Consider the following 12,591-nt stretch of genomic DNA (forward strand, 5'->3'; position numbering starts at 1 on the left):
CGGTCAATAACTGCACGTTTTACGCTATGACACTTAAGTCGGGCAGGTGAAATTTTACTTTTCACGTGGCGGCCGCGTTCGAGAGAAATTGGGCAAACGAGGTTGCCTTCATCATCAGCGACTTCCTTCTGCGCATATGAGATAATTTTTCTTCGTCGCTAAATGTGACGATGTTATCTTACGATATCGGTTAAGCCGATGTCTAAAACATGCACTTCTATATAACGACTGCTTTTTTTTTTTTTTTCAAAAGTATCGCCTATTCAAGCATCACAAAAGATATTTCCACAGAAAATCTGAAAAATTGACACGTGTCTTTCAAAACATCTTGCCGACATCTTGTATTGTAAGACGTTTATCCCGCTAAATTCCGAATCTATATTCTTGTCTGGACCTTTTGTATATCTGAATAGTGTACCTGTCCTTCGCGATTTCTCAGATAGGTAGATAGACTCGGTCGATGGTGATTTGGATTGTTGCCGGAGTAAGTAGCCGGCGGATATACATGAGTACTTAAGGGTTCGTGCACGATGGACCGCTGCCGATATGCGGTTTCGAGCGCGGAGAGAATCTAGTCGAGAGGAGTCGATCTTAGCCTACGTTAGGTTGGATTAACGCAGGGCGCGACCACCGACTCTCATGCCACCCAAGACTCTCCGCGGTCGGGTCGCCCTGTGTAGAACCTGAATCTCGAAGGTTCTCAACCGGCTCTTTCTCCTTACGAGACGTTTCTCCTTACGGGACGCCTATAAGGTATCCCTTCGCTTATTCTTGACCGCCGATTGATGCTGGCAAAAAAATTGCAAATTATCAATCTCGTAATTACATCTCGTATATGAAGCGTTAAAAATAAGTCCATAATTTGTAACATTCGTTTTTAAAAAGAAAATCGGATTTATACGAACTTCATTCAGTTTTTGCTCTAAATACTTCAAGACATGTTCATCTTTATAATATTTTATTCATTTAATTAAGGAGCTTGATTATAAAATTATTACTGAGAAAGTATTTGCGCACTCATGGTCGGAAAATCGAAATATTTCGCAAGTGCATGAAATTTCTTCTCTCGTATATATTTTTCGCCCGGCATAGCATCGTCATTCAAATTCGCCGAAATCCTTTTACGGACAGTTAACACTTTACGTAATACGTTATGCCACATGCCCGCTTTTGGTCAAGCCCCCACCAATCGTCATTAATTAACATTCTTCGTCGTCGCATTTTTTGGCGTGTCGAAGCAAGCTTGAGAATCAAGAATGGATGTAACTATGGCCGATTCATCCAATTTCCATATAAAGTATCTATATAAAAATAGCTTGACTTTATATTATCAGGAATTCTTACAGAGAAGTTTCAACTTCTATAGACTATTGAAATTTCTTTTAGACCAGATATAAAATATTGCCAGGAAAGCAATAAATTGCTTTACGATTTGCATCTAAATTGCAGTCTATTATTAAACTCCAAAATCAAGATATCATATAATTAATCTTTCATTTAATACATTCGTAATATTTAATTTGGCCAATAAATTTATGGCTTTTCATGTATTTTGATATTTTAAATGGTGGTCTCCCTTGAATTTTAAGTCAAACTTTCGCAAGATTCGTTCAAGCTATTATTTCGAAGAGTGGGGCGTGGCGAGAAGAGAGATGCTGGTGCAGTTAGCCGGCAGTGAGAATGGACCGGCCGACATGTGAGAGTAGAGATCGATCCGCTATTCATAAGTCGACAGCTCGGATTTCGATTGCGGTAGAGGAGAGAGAAAGAGAGAGAGAGAGAGCTCGATGCAACTGAGTAACGTAGCGCTTTTCCTGCTACTATTGCTACGATTTGTTGTTTAGATTCCCTCTCCCGAACTGCTGTCAAGGCCAGAACTGGCCAACCGTGGCCTCGAAGGTCGCTGTGAGCGATGGTGAGAGGCGCCTAGAGAGGAACCTAATCGCGGGAGAAGTACGCGCGGTATACATAATGGGTGAAACTTCCAGTTTCTGCGATAGTTTACAGTATCGTATAACAGCCAGGATTCTCATCGATCAAGTCCTGCTAATCGACCGGTATTGCTAGTCTTGCCCTCAGAAAAAATTGTGCAGATATATTGTGTGTAAAAATACATATATACACGAGGCAAGAGATTTTATTTTTTAATCTTCAATATGTGTAAACTTTCTCAGCGACAAATTTTTAATAATTATAACTAATCTATAATTAAATTGGCGAAATTATTATAAAGATGAACACGTTTTAAAGCATCTAGAGCAAAAATGAATTAAATTTGTAGACGATTTTATATTAAAAATAAATCTTACAAATTGTGGATTTGCCTTGTTTTGAACGTATATAAGATATGAATGCGACATGGATAATATCTGTAAATATTCATCGAATATTAATTTTCAATAAATTAGGGTTTGAATACCAAAAAAAAAAAATTTATATTAAAAAATAGCTATGTATATAATTTTATATTTTATTCCACATCCACATAGTTTTTAATATAACTATTTTTACGTTTTATATCTATTTATCCTTCTTTCTAATTTTATATTTTTTTTTTTTTTAATTTTTTGAATTTAAGTGTTTCTATTTTTTGCACAATTGCTTAATTGAGTATTGGAGGAGCAGGATTTGTCTGTAAATGATTTCCTCACTACTATATTTAGAATTATGCAAAATATTTAGAAATAATTGGCGATAAATTGCGAATTTTCGAGGTCATCGATAAAATGATTACTGCGCAGACGGCCGCGTGACTGAACAGATTAGACGTGGATAGACGTTGCGGGCTTATATGGCCGTCCCCGTTGGCCTTATGGCGACGCCAAGGTTTAAACTTTCTTGGAGAGTGCCTTTTATGTCTCCTCCTGGAAGCTGGCTTGACTCGCCGCAGGGACTATCCGGAAGAGTCGCCCACGACTCGATCTAATTTCCGATTGAGCGACTTCGTAGCGCAAACGTGGAAGAAATGATTACGAGAGGACTACTGCTTTCCTTCCTACACTCAGATAAAGTCGCGTGTCTGTCGAGACAGTTAGAAAGTAATGGATCTCGCGAGAGGAATCTGTAAATGCGCCGCGACGCTGAGGAGAACAACAATGACGCCGATGTCGTACAATGTCGGCCAACGGATGACATTGACGATTGACGATGACTGGCGTTTTGATTGAGGCTTTCCTTTTACCTTCAACGAATTTTCTAACATCGGGAAATTGCTTCTATTCAAATGGTAAATGCACCTGCACGCTTAACTCTTCATCTATCAGCTGTTGTCTGTGTCCGTTAGACCTACATTTGTTTCTAAAAATGTTTTTGTAGATATATACTTGTATATATTAGAATGAATCTCTCTCCCTCTCTCTCTCTCTCTCTCTCTCTTTCACATTTTTTATTTTTTCTATTTATTAAAAAATATGTAATATTAATAATTAGTTAATGAATAAGCGTAATATTTCGTTCCACTATATGAAAAGGAATTTTTAATAAATAGAATTTATTGTAATCTTATTTTATATGTGTCACACACCACACACACACACGCACACGCACACGCGCGCGCGCGCATTTCCTAAGAGATTTAATATAGCTACATAAAATATACGCAGCAACGCGGAACTATAATTTCTTTTAATTACTTACAATCTGTTACAATTGTATAAGTGTGCATAAATGTAATCTCAATATGTAGATCTAATAGACATTAGACAGAAAGTTAATCGATTTCAGCGGAGAAGATATTGTTCCGTAATCGGTATCGTAGAAAAGTAGGATCGCGTATCAGATATAGAATTAATGGGTAACGAACACATATGTATACGTGGTTGAAAGATTAAAGATATGTGCATATACGTGTATACACACACACACACAAACACGTACACGTGGATATTTGCAGGAGCAATCACCACTCTCTCGTCAGTGGTCCTCTCTCTTAGCTAGTCATCGCTCTGCTTATTGCTCTCTCGCCCTCTTATACGGTAGAAATACACGCGGTGCACACTTTCGCGCGACTCCACTCTCGGCGAGCTAAAAAACATCAAATTTGCGCGATACGAAAGCATCTGCGCATGCATGGATCTCTGTGAAAACGACCGCCGCGTGTCGTTACTTTTACTTATAAATTTACATCGTTGCCGGTCGCTTTTGCAAATAATAATAATTGCGCTTGAGAGGTGATGTACGGAATCGAGGGCGTCTTTGCACGAATGGCCGCGGCGTAGAGTAACACGTTGAGAGCGCTAAATAGAATGTATATTAAATGTTAAATAGAGGAAAGTAATGATCGCGCGCACTTGTGCTGGTGCAGCCTTATCTCGCGCGCATATCCGATGATGATACATGATAAGAGATAAAACAGCTAATCACTGTTCGTTTCATCGTAGGATGTTGTGCGTATCAAGCACAGCTTCACTAAGGATTCTTCTTTATGGGTTAAAGGCGAAATTTTATTTCTAAAAAATACAATAAATATCCTACGATACTGACGGAAGAGAGAGTATGTAATTATTATCATTATATGACTAATTATACGAAAAAAATTAATATCTGCTGTCATCAATTTTGCAGTAAAGTATATTTAAAGATTCATAATATTTTAATATTTTATTTTATATTAAAAATGTCAAAACATTTTTCATCCTTTTGGTAAAATAATTTTAATTCTAGATATGTGTTATTATTATTATTTAAATGAAATCAAGTGTAAAATTAAAATAGCAAGGTTTTTATATCGCTGAAAGAAATATTCACGAATACAAAGCGAAAATCACGCTTCGATGTGAGATTTTTCATGGGAGATGAGTCCGGGAATCATCATCCCCCGGAGCCACGGCACGAAAGTCATGAATTACCCCGCATAACGTTCGAGATCAAGCGGACCGACCTCCGCGAGAGGAAACGGCCGGTCGCTATCGCTCTCGGGGAACGGTATCAATCCCGCGCGCGGATATCGCGCGTAGAATCGATCATTCACGTTTGCGGCGGCATGGCAGGTCAAACGTGCCGATCGATTCTGCCACGTTGTAGACGATCGTAGCACGCGTAGGACGACGTAGAACTCCATTTCGTTATCGCGCTTTCGCCCTCATATCCGCCGCGCGGTCTGTAATCAAGGCAGAGCGCAACATATGCGTCGTGATTTAAATCGAGATCCAAATCGAATTATCCATTCGTTGAAAGAGGAGGAACCCGATATCGGATCGCGGCGTGAGTTATACCATTCGAACGATTCGGAATTCGATCGCAGGAGCGGTTGTGATCCGGTATCAGTATGTATGCGAATTAAATTCTTTTTCGCTGTCGTTAGTTCTTTGAGTATCGTTTACGTAATGCAACGCATGAAAGAGATCGTTGCCAAGTTTCATTCACGGGAAATTGTGTAATACGATTAAATCCGAATGGCACTCTGATTTTATCCGTAATACTTATCTACATATCTCGCACATATGCTGTTCCAGCATGCCAATGTATTGTTTGAGAACAGATTTTGTAATTTTTTTTTTTTATTTTATAGAGGCTCCGAGCTAAAAGAGATGTCCGCTAATAGATGCGAATATCAAATCGGTCAAGTAGAATTATTCCCCGGTCGCAGTCTTCGTTTTTAACTGATGAAAAATAATTTCCGCGTAAAGTTTTCGCACGTGATACTCATCGTAGACTCGTAATAATAAACGGTAACGAGAAGGAATCGTTTGTTCTCCTCTTGAGATATTAGCTCTCGCTGCCGCGAGTTGAATTGAGAGGAAAAGATCTTCTCTTTTCGGTCTGCGAACAAATTACCAGAACGGCGACAAAAAGCGCGTATAGTCTCTCTTTCTTTCTCGATTGATGGTTCCAATGCTCGAGCCTGAATAGAGGCGACCATTCAATTATGTACAGCCGCCGTTTAACACGTCCGTTCAAAGAAACGGTAACGAGCTCAACCACTTGGCTTTCTTGCCGTGTCGTATATAAGCGCCGCTTCCAGTACGGCGCTATCACGATTTTTCTACGACCGTTGTTTGTGACTTTTTTTATCAATGTCTTTATAGCTGCTAGTAGAACAGTGCGCCAATCTATTTTATGTCAATTTTACGTTTGCACCGGAAAGAGACTAGAGAGACTTCCACGAGACAATTTTGAATCTTTAATTTGCAGAATATAATTACGATATTTTTGTAAAAAAAAAAAAAATATATACTTAACGTATGTTAAAAAAATTTATTAAGCTCAACGCCTATTTACTTGTATTTTGATATATTAATTACTAATCTCTACGCGATGAAATGAAAAATTTAAAATATTTGAATGGACCATTATTCTGCCACCGCTTGCGCAATCGCTTGCATGCCTCGACGACTATTCGGACACCCTGTACATAACAGGGGCGGGAGTGCGCGGGACAGACAGAGAAAGAGAAAACCGCCTTAGTTAAAGCTGAGGAAAAATATTAGGAAAGAGAAGATTCCCTCTCTTTGAAGATAGCTGCCGCCTTCTGCACACGCGCGTGTATGTGTAGCATGGATAGAGGAAGGAGGAAGAGGACGCGTCTCGCCTTTGGGCATCGATCTCGCGAGAAGAGAGGAACCTCAGTGAGCCTCTTCCCTCTCTCGTGTATCCTCTCCTCCCTCATATCCTCGCGAGCATTATCCTACGATCGCGACCACACCCGAACCCTCCAGCGAAAATCCGTCGTGGAATCGCACGCGCATACGTTCGTACATCTTCCTCCGGAATTCTCCCTTTCGGACTGGCGTTGCTCGCCGGCGAGGACTCCGGCCGAAGATGAGCGGTTGGAGATTGTCGGCAGAGGGTAACCACCGATTCTATGTATACTATTGTTCGGTATCATCGCGATGCGAGCAGTAAAGTAATGCTACGTTTGAGTTAGCGACTTGCCTAGTTGGTTAATTTAAATATTATTATATAATATGTTGTGGTCGAGATACTTGAAATAGAAACTAGAATTTTTAATTATTTAGTATGGTAGATTAAGTTTGTTCAAAGTAATGTTCGTCTCATTTAAATAAAAGAGACTCAAAATAAGCAATGCAATAAAATTTAATTGAAACAATTATTTTTTTGGTGTAATTTCCGGTAAAGTGCGTATGTAGTCATCGCATGTGTTGTAGATCGCGGGAATGGAAACTCTAACTGTCGACTCGGACGAACGCCTCGAGGAAACGTCAGTTCCACTCGGGCGATCATAGTCGTCTTTAAGTTATGTAGGAATGGAGTCTTCCTTGCGCCTACAGCTGTCTTCGGCAGCGAAAGGGTTAAACATCGTACTCTCGTCGTACTCTTATCAACGTTGAAATATTTTCATTGATATATCGATCCCTAGAAGCGTGCGAAACGTATCTCGCAAATCTCTCATTCAATAATGCGCGTATGTTAATGTACGAAAAAATATTTGTATCTTTATATTAATTTCCATTTTCTTTCATTTTTAATATTTTCAAGATTTAATAATTTTATAGATTTAATTACATCGCAACTTTATTTTTAATTTATTAAATAAGGTATGACAGAGACATATAAATTATATGAAAGATTTAATTATTTTATAATTAATAATCTATCTAATACTTTCAATTATATATATATATATATATATATATATATATATATATATATATCCATTGATTCTATAATCTGCAGACATTTGATCAACGGACTGCATTACGATCGACGCGCGAAACTGCGTGCAGTTTTTTATTTTTATTTTTTACGTTATCCCGCGTGTTAAACGAAACATCTTTCTCGTTAATCTATCTTTTACTCAGCTTCTCGTGACATATTATCTTATGATCAACCATATTCGAAGCCTAGAGCGGCGTAATATTCATGCGCGCGTATTCTCCTTCGGAACCCCCGTCATTCAAGCTGCATCATCTTTTCTGGATCTTCACTACTTCCGGGAACATTTGCATTTTTCCGGCCGATAAGTGCATCATCTACATGCGCGGACGGATGGATTTTTGACGCGAATTTTATGATCATTCTTCTCGCCGTACGGTTTAAAAATCTATTTTCCCTCATTTTTTTTTTTCTCGATATCGGTCAGGCAACACGAATGCCGGTTAATTAAACAAACTTTGGAAAAGAGATCTATTCAATTTACGATCGAATCAAATCATCGATCATGAATTAATCGCTTGATCATTTATGGGGAAATCGTTTCGCGATTATTCGTATAACTCGAAGTAATCAATCGTCTCTTTATCATCTCGTTTCTTGACAAATCATTCCGCGTTTTTGACGATACATAATAATCCAATCCAGAAGCACTTTAACAGAGTGAATAGTGACGGAGCAAAGCATGTCTAAATCTGATTTTCTTTTTATGAACGCGCACACGTCCGGTATCATCTTGACAAGCGACTTTAGAGATTATTCGGATTATAAGTGAGATCGCCATATGAAGTAGAAAGTAAGATTCTGTTTGACCTTTTATCGTACGTCGTTTCATCCTTGCACATGAATACGAGCCGTAACGAGACAGATTAATCGATTCGAATCATAGAAATCTCGGGAACTTTAGTTAGACGACTAAGGGAAGGACGCTAATCACGATCAGTACGGCGATGAGCAGACCCCTTAAAGAGGGTCTCGGCTTTTCAACCCTCTTCGCTTCTCGCCTTATTTTCTGCCGAGGGGTGTTTCCCTCGTATCTCTGAGCAAGACGTTTCGCAAGATTTATAAAAGCACCGTTTACGCCCTAAGGCTGTTGGCAGGCCTTAAATAAAGTCGTGGAGCGAGGAATATTAACGCTAAACAGGCCGAGATTTATCTAGAATGATGACAAAAGGATAGCCTCGTGTTTGTCAAATAAAGAGGAAAATAGATCGTTTCTATCTGAGTAACGATACACATATCGATTATTTTTTGTGCGATCATCGACATTATTACCGCGGCGGAAATAATCTCGCGTCGGCTTTCCTGATTTATACAATGAGTGATCTCCCCAGAAGATGAAGAACGAGCATCGTTCTGCGTGTTCACGATAACGTTACGCTAGACTAACGGCCGTGTAACTGTGGCATTACATCACGCCGACAGATCAGAGCATAGAATTACAGAGACAATGTCACGATCATGACAATATTTAGATATTTTAGATCAATAATACACTAAAACAGTAGCGCGAAGGCGGCTCGCGGTCATTAGGATCTCGCCCCGGTTGCGGCTTGCAGTTAGCTCATGTTTAAAACGAGGAGGAGGCTCTCGATGAGACGGTTCTTACGTTGCTCGCAGGAAACGAGCGGTCTCGCTTGTTTCTCGCGAGAGAGAAGAAAAGGAAGAGTGATTTTAACCGAGAAACTCGCGTGTTCCGCGTTTATTTGCGGCCTCGTGCTAAGTCGCGCCTCGCTTAGAGAGTGAAGACTTAACGGAACGTGAAAAATTAATGGAATGGAACTTGTGCCTTTTTTTTTTTTTTCTTCGCACAACGCGCGGTGACCCGGGATACAATGCACGCGTGATTAATCACGCTCGTTCACCGATAATGTAATGGACGGATGCAACGCGAATTTACATCGTCCGCGTACGTATGATCGCTTGATCGATTGGCGCGATCGATCGATTGAACAAATAGCGCTTAATTTTCCGTACGGCGCCGTGAAATTTATCGTTAAGCGTTTAGCGCTCGCGTATCGCGAGATTTATCGCGCTTGCAAGATCGAACGTTCTGCTGTCCGATACGATAATTTCAAGCACATAATTATACGTCGTCACTGTTAATTAATTAATATATTGCATCGGACGAAGTGTTTCTTGTGCGGCTATATACTTATACTATGTGGGATATTCGTTCATGATAAAATCGAGAACTAATACTCGCTTGATCGTCGATATTGAGCATCGATCGCTCGTAAAATATCCGCGCCGAATGTAACGCGGCGATCGAAAGTAATTTATTAACGCTCGACTAAACGAGTTTCGCAGAGGGATAAAAACTGTAAATTTGCACAGCCGAGTGATAAATACCCGTGTTTATAGCAAGAAATGTATGAGTGCCGGTCGCGTATAAACTAATTTCACATTAGCTATATTTTCGAGATTAATATCCCGTATCTATATCCTTTGAAATATAGCAAATGTTTTTTTTTTTTTTTTTTCCAATTAACTTCTTTCTAATTTAATCCGTAAATAGGCTAAGAAAATTGAAAACGTTTGCTGCTCGAATATTATAAAGAAATAAAAAATTTGTGCAAGTTCAAGGTATATCATTTACTGATCGGCGTTATCGCCAGCGTGATTATCGCCGCACCGTCACGGATCCGCTTGAGATATATAAGCAGAGAGAATAAATGTTTTGAGATAAATTGACTGTGGCACTGTAAAGGCACGTACGTACGTACGTGCAGTCAGTCGATCGCGACACGTTTCGTACAAAGATACCTGTGTTGTCGGCAGAAATCGAATAGGTGCGAGGGCGTTTCGTGCCGCCAGTCCCGAAGGAGTTTTCAATAAGCTCGCGACTTGCTCTAATAAATCCCGCGCCCGAGAACAATTCGCGATAAATCATTTTCTAACGGCATCAACAGTGTTTGTGCTATAACGGTAATTGGTCCAGTCGCTCGGTATCGCGGGTCTGGAAGCAGTGAGATATTAATGATCACGCTAGACTAGCGCCTATAACAAAGACACACGTTATTCGTTTTGCAACACCCGTTCAACGTCTGATCGGTTTCCTCTTACGACTAACGCTTTCCTTTCCAAAAACGACCACGAAGGGATGTATTCGCGGTTAATATCACGCGTGTTCTCCACGCAGGAAATAACACGATCTGAGAATTCTCGTTCAATTTATTCTCAACGAAATTAGCAACGTTCCGTTTCCATTTATCCTCGAAAAGCATGGTTTATAGGAAGATTAATATTTAATTATAATAATTATTAGAATTTTCCTTTCCCCTTCTCCCGAAACATGAATAATAAATTATAAGAAATTTAAAAATATAATTATACATCTATAAATTATGAATCACACGTTTCTCCTCAGACATTTCTTTTTATTCGTGATTCATTGAAAGCAAGGATGTTAGTCAATGGTGATATTTATTTATTCGTCGTTAAGGATTTCCGATGACTATTTGCTGTTCGTTATACAACTAATTCAAACGTACTAATATATGTACACCCACATGCAAGTAAATTGGTTTCCTCCTACGACCGCACTTTCCTCTCCTCGAGCGACCGCGGAAAAATAGGCTTTCAACTCGATCTGTCGTGGTTCGATCAACCTGACGGCAAGTAATGAAAATAATAGCCGAGCATATATCGGCATTGATGCACACTGTACCGGTTAGTGCTGCGTGAGTGGACACATGTTCACACAACCTCGAGGTCGATGGAAAGTGAAAACTGGCTTCTGAGTCTATTAGATTGTCACACAATACCACACGTCACGCATATGTCTACGCAAAGAAGAGCTCTGTTTATTAATCTCTCATTGAAGCATTTTTGAAGCGAAAATTTAATATTTGCTAATATTAAGCAATGGTTATATAAAATTGATAAAAGTATAATCAAACACTAAATAGAGATAAATAAAAAAAAATAAAATATTTTAAAGTCACCAAATTTATACGAAAAAAATCAGCGTTATATATATTAAAAATAAGATTATTACGTGATTGATCAACGCGATACATTACGATAAAGAGAAATTATATATGTATATATTAAATATAAAATTAATACAGTTTTATGATTTGGAGATTAAATGTATACAATAATAAACTCGCATACCACGCGCTATTGTTTACATTCCGGGCTCAATGGAAAGGGCGGCGTAGTGGGGAGTGGGACACATTCCTCGTTTCGCGACGAAAAATATCGAGAATACGGGAGGATACGGGAGGATACGGATCGAGCTGCAGGAGATGAAAAAGGATCTTACTTTATCATGTGAAAGAGGTATGCATATAAAATATTATACAGGGTATTTCTGGGTTAAATGGCCAAACTTGAGATATGAATTTAGGATCTCAAAACAAAAATAATTTTCTTCAGAAAATATGCTCGCAAACACTTCGTTCAAAAGACATTGACTTCTTAAGTTACAGAACTATAGGAATAGATAATATCGAAACGTTTCTTTTTTCATTTTGTAAATCAAAGGCTTCATTAAAACGAAGGATATTACAAGCGAAGAAATTATAAATTCACAATGTCAATCAGCTGTTCTTTCATCGATAGTTGCAATGCTTGTCTCCGGGCTGGAAGCCATTATTTTGAACAAAACATTTAATAATTAAATTTTGATTACTATAAAGCAAAAAAGAGGATAAATCTACCTAGATTATTTTGACATTATCCATTCCTATAGTTCTAAACTTAAGAAGCCACTATCTCTTAAACAAAGCGTTTGCGAGTATGCTTGCGGAGGAAATTTTTTTTTTTATTTTGAGGTCTTACATTTATATTTCAAGTTTGGCCATTTAATTCGGGAGCATCCTGTATATAAGCATTTTTTAAAAATATTAAATAAAATATCTTTATTTTAATTAATTTTCTTTCTTACTTATTTTCTCTTTTAATTTTCTGATTAATTTATCTTACAGTTATTTAATCATTTTAATAGCTCCTATATGTTTTTATATATGTGAA

At 38.5% G+C, this 12,591-nt stretch overlaps 2 protein-coding genes and 1 long non-coding RNA gene across 6 annotated transcripts in view; 2 read left to right on the plus strand and 1 right to left on the minus strand.

Moving 5' to 3' along the window:
• LOC126858392 (glycerophosphodiester phosphodiesterase 1-like) overlaps positions 1-580 on the plus strand; it is a 39,773-nt gene extending 39,193 nt beyond the window's left edge. Inside the window, exon 6 of the transcript XR_007688671.1 lies at positions 567-580. The gene's annotated coding sequence lies outside the window, so the exon portion shown is untranslated. The remainder of the gene's footprint in view (positions 1-566) is intronic.
• LOC126858402 (uncharacterized) overlaps positions 1-12,591 on the minus strand; it is an 80,591-nt gene that overhangs the window by 24,702 nt on the left and 43,298 nt on the right. The window lies entirely within an intron of this gene.
• LOC126858375 (storkhead-box protein 2) overlaps positions 1-12,591 on the plus strand; it is a 70,402-nt gene that overhangs the window by 16,947 nt on the left and 40,864 nt on the right. Inside the window, exon 1 of one of the 4 annotated variants that reach the window (XM_050608634.1) lies at positions 11,740-11,898. The exons of the other annotated variants lie outside the window; for them this stretch is intronic. The gene's annotated coding sequence lies outside the window, so the exon portion shown is untranslated. Of the gene's footprint in view, positions 1-11,739; positions 11,899-12,591 lie in introns of those variants that run through there. 4 annotated transcript variants of the gene reach the window in all.

Source organism: Cataglyphis hispanica, chromosome 25 (assembly GCF_021464435.1).
Source record: "Cataglyphis hispanica isolate Lineage 1 chromosome 25, ULB_Chis1_1.0, whole genome shotgun sequence".
In the NCBI taxonomy this organism is placed as follows: domain Eukaryota; kingdom Metazoa; phylum Arthropoda; class Insecta; order Hymenoptera; family Formicidae; genus Cataglyphis; species Cataglyphis hispanica.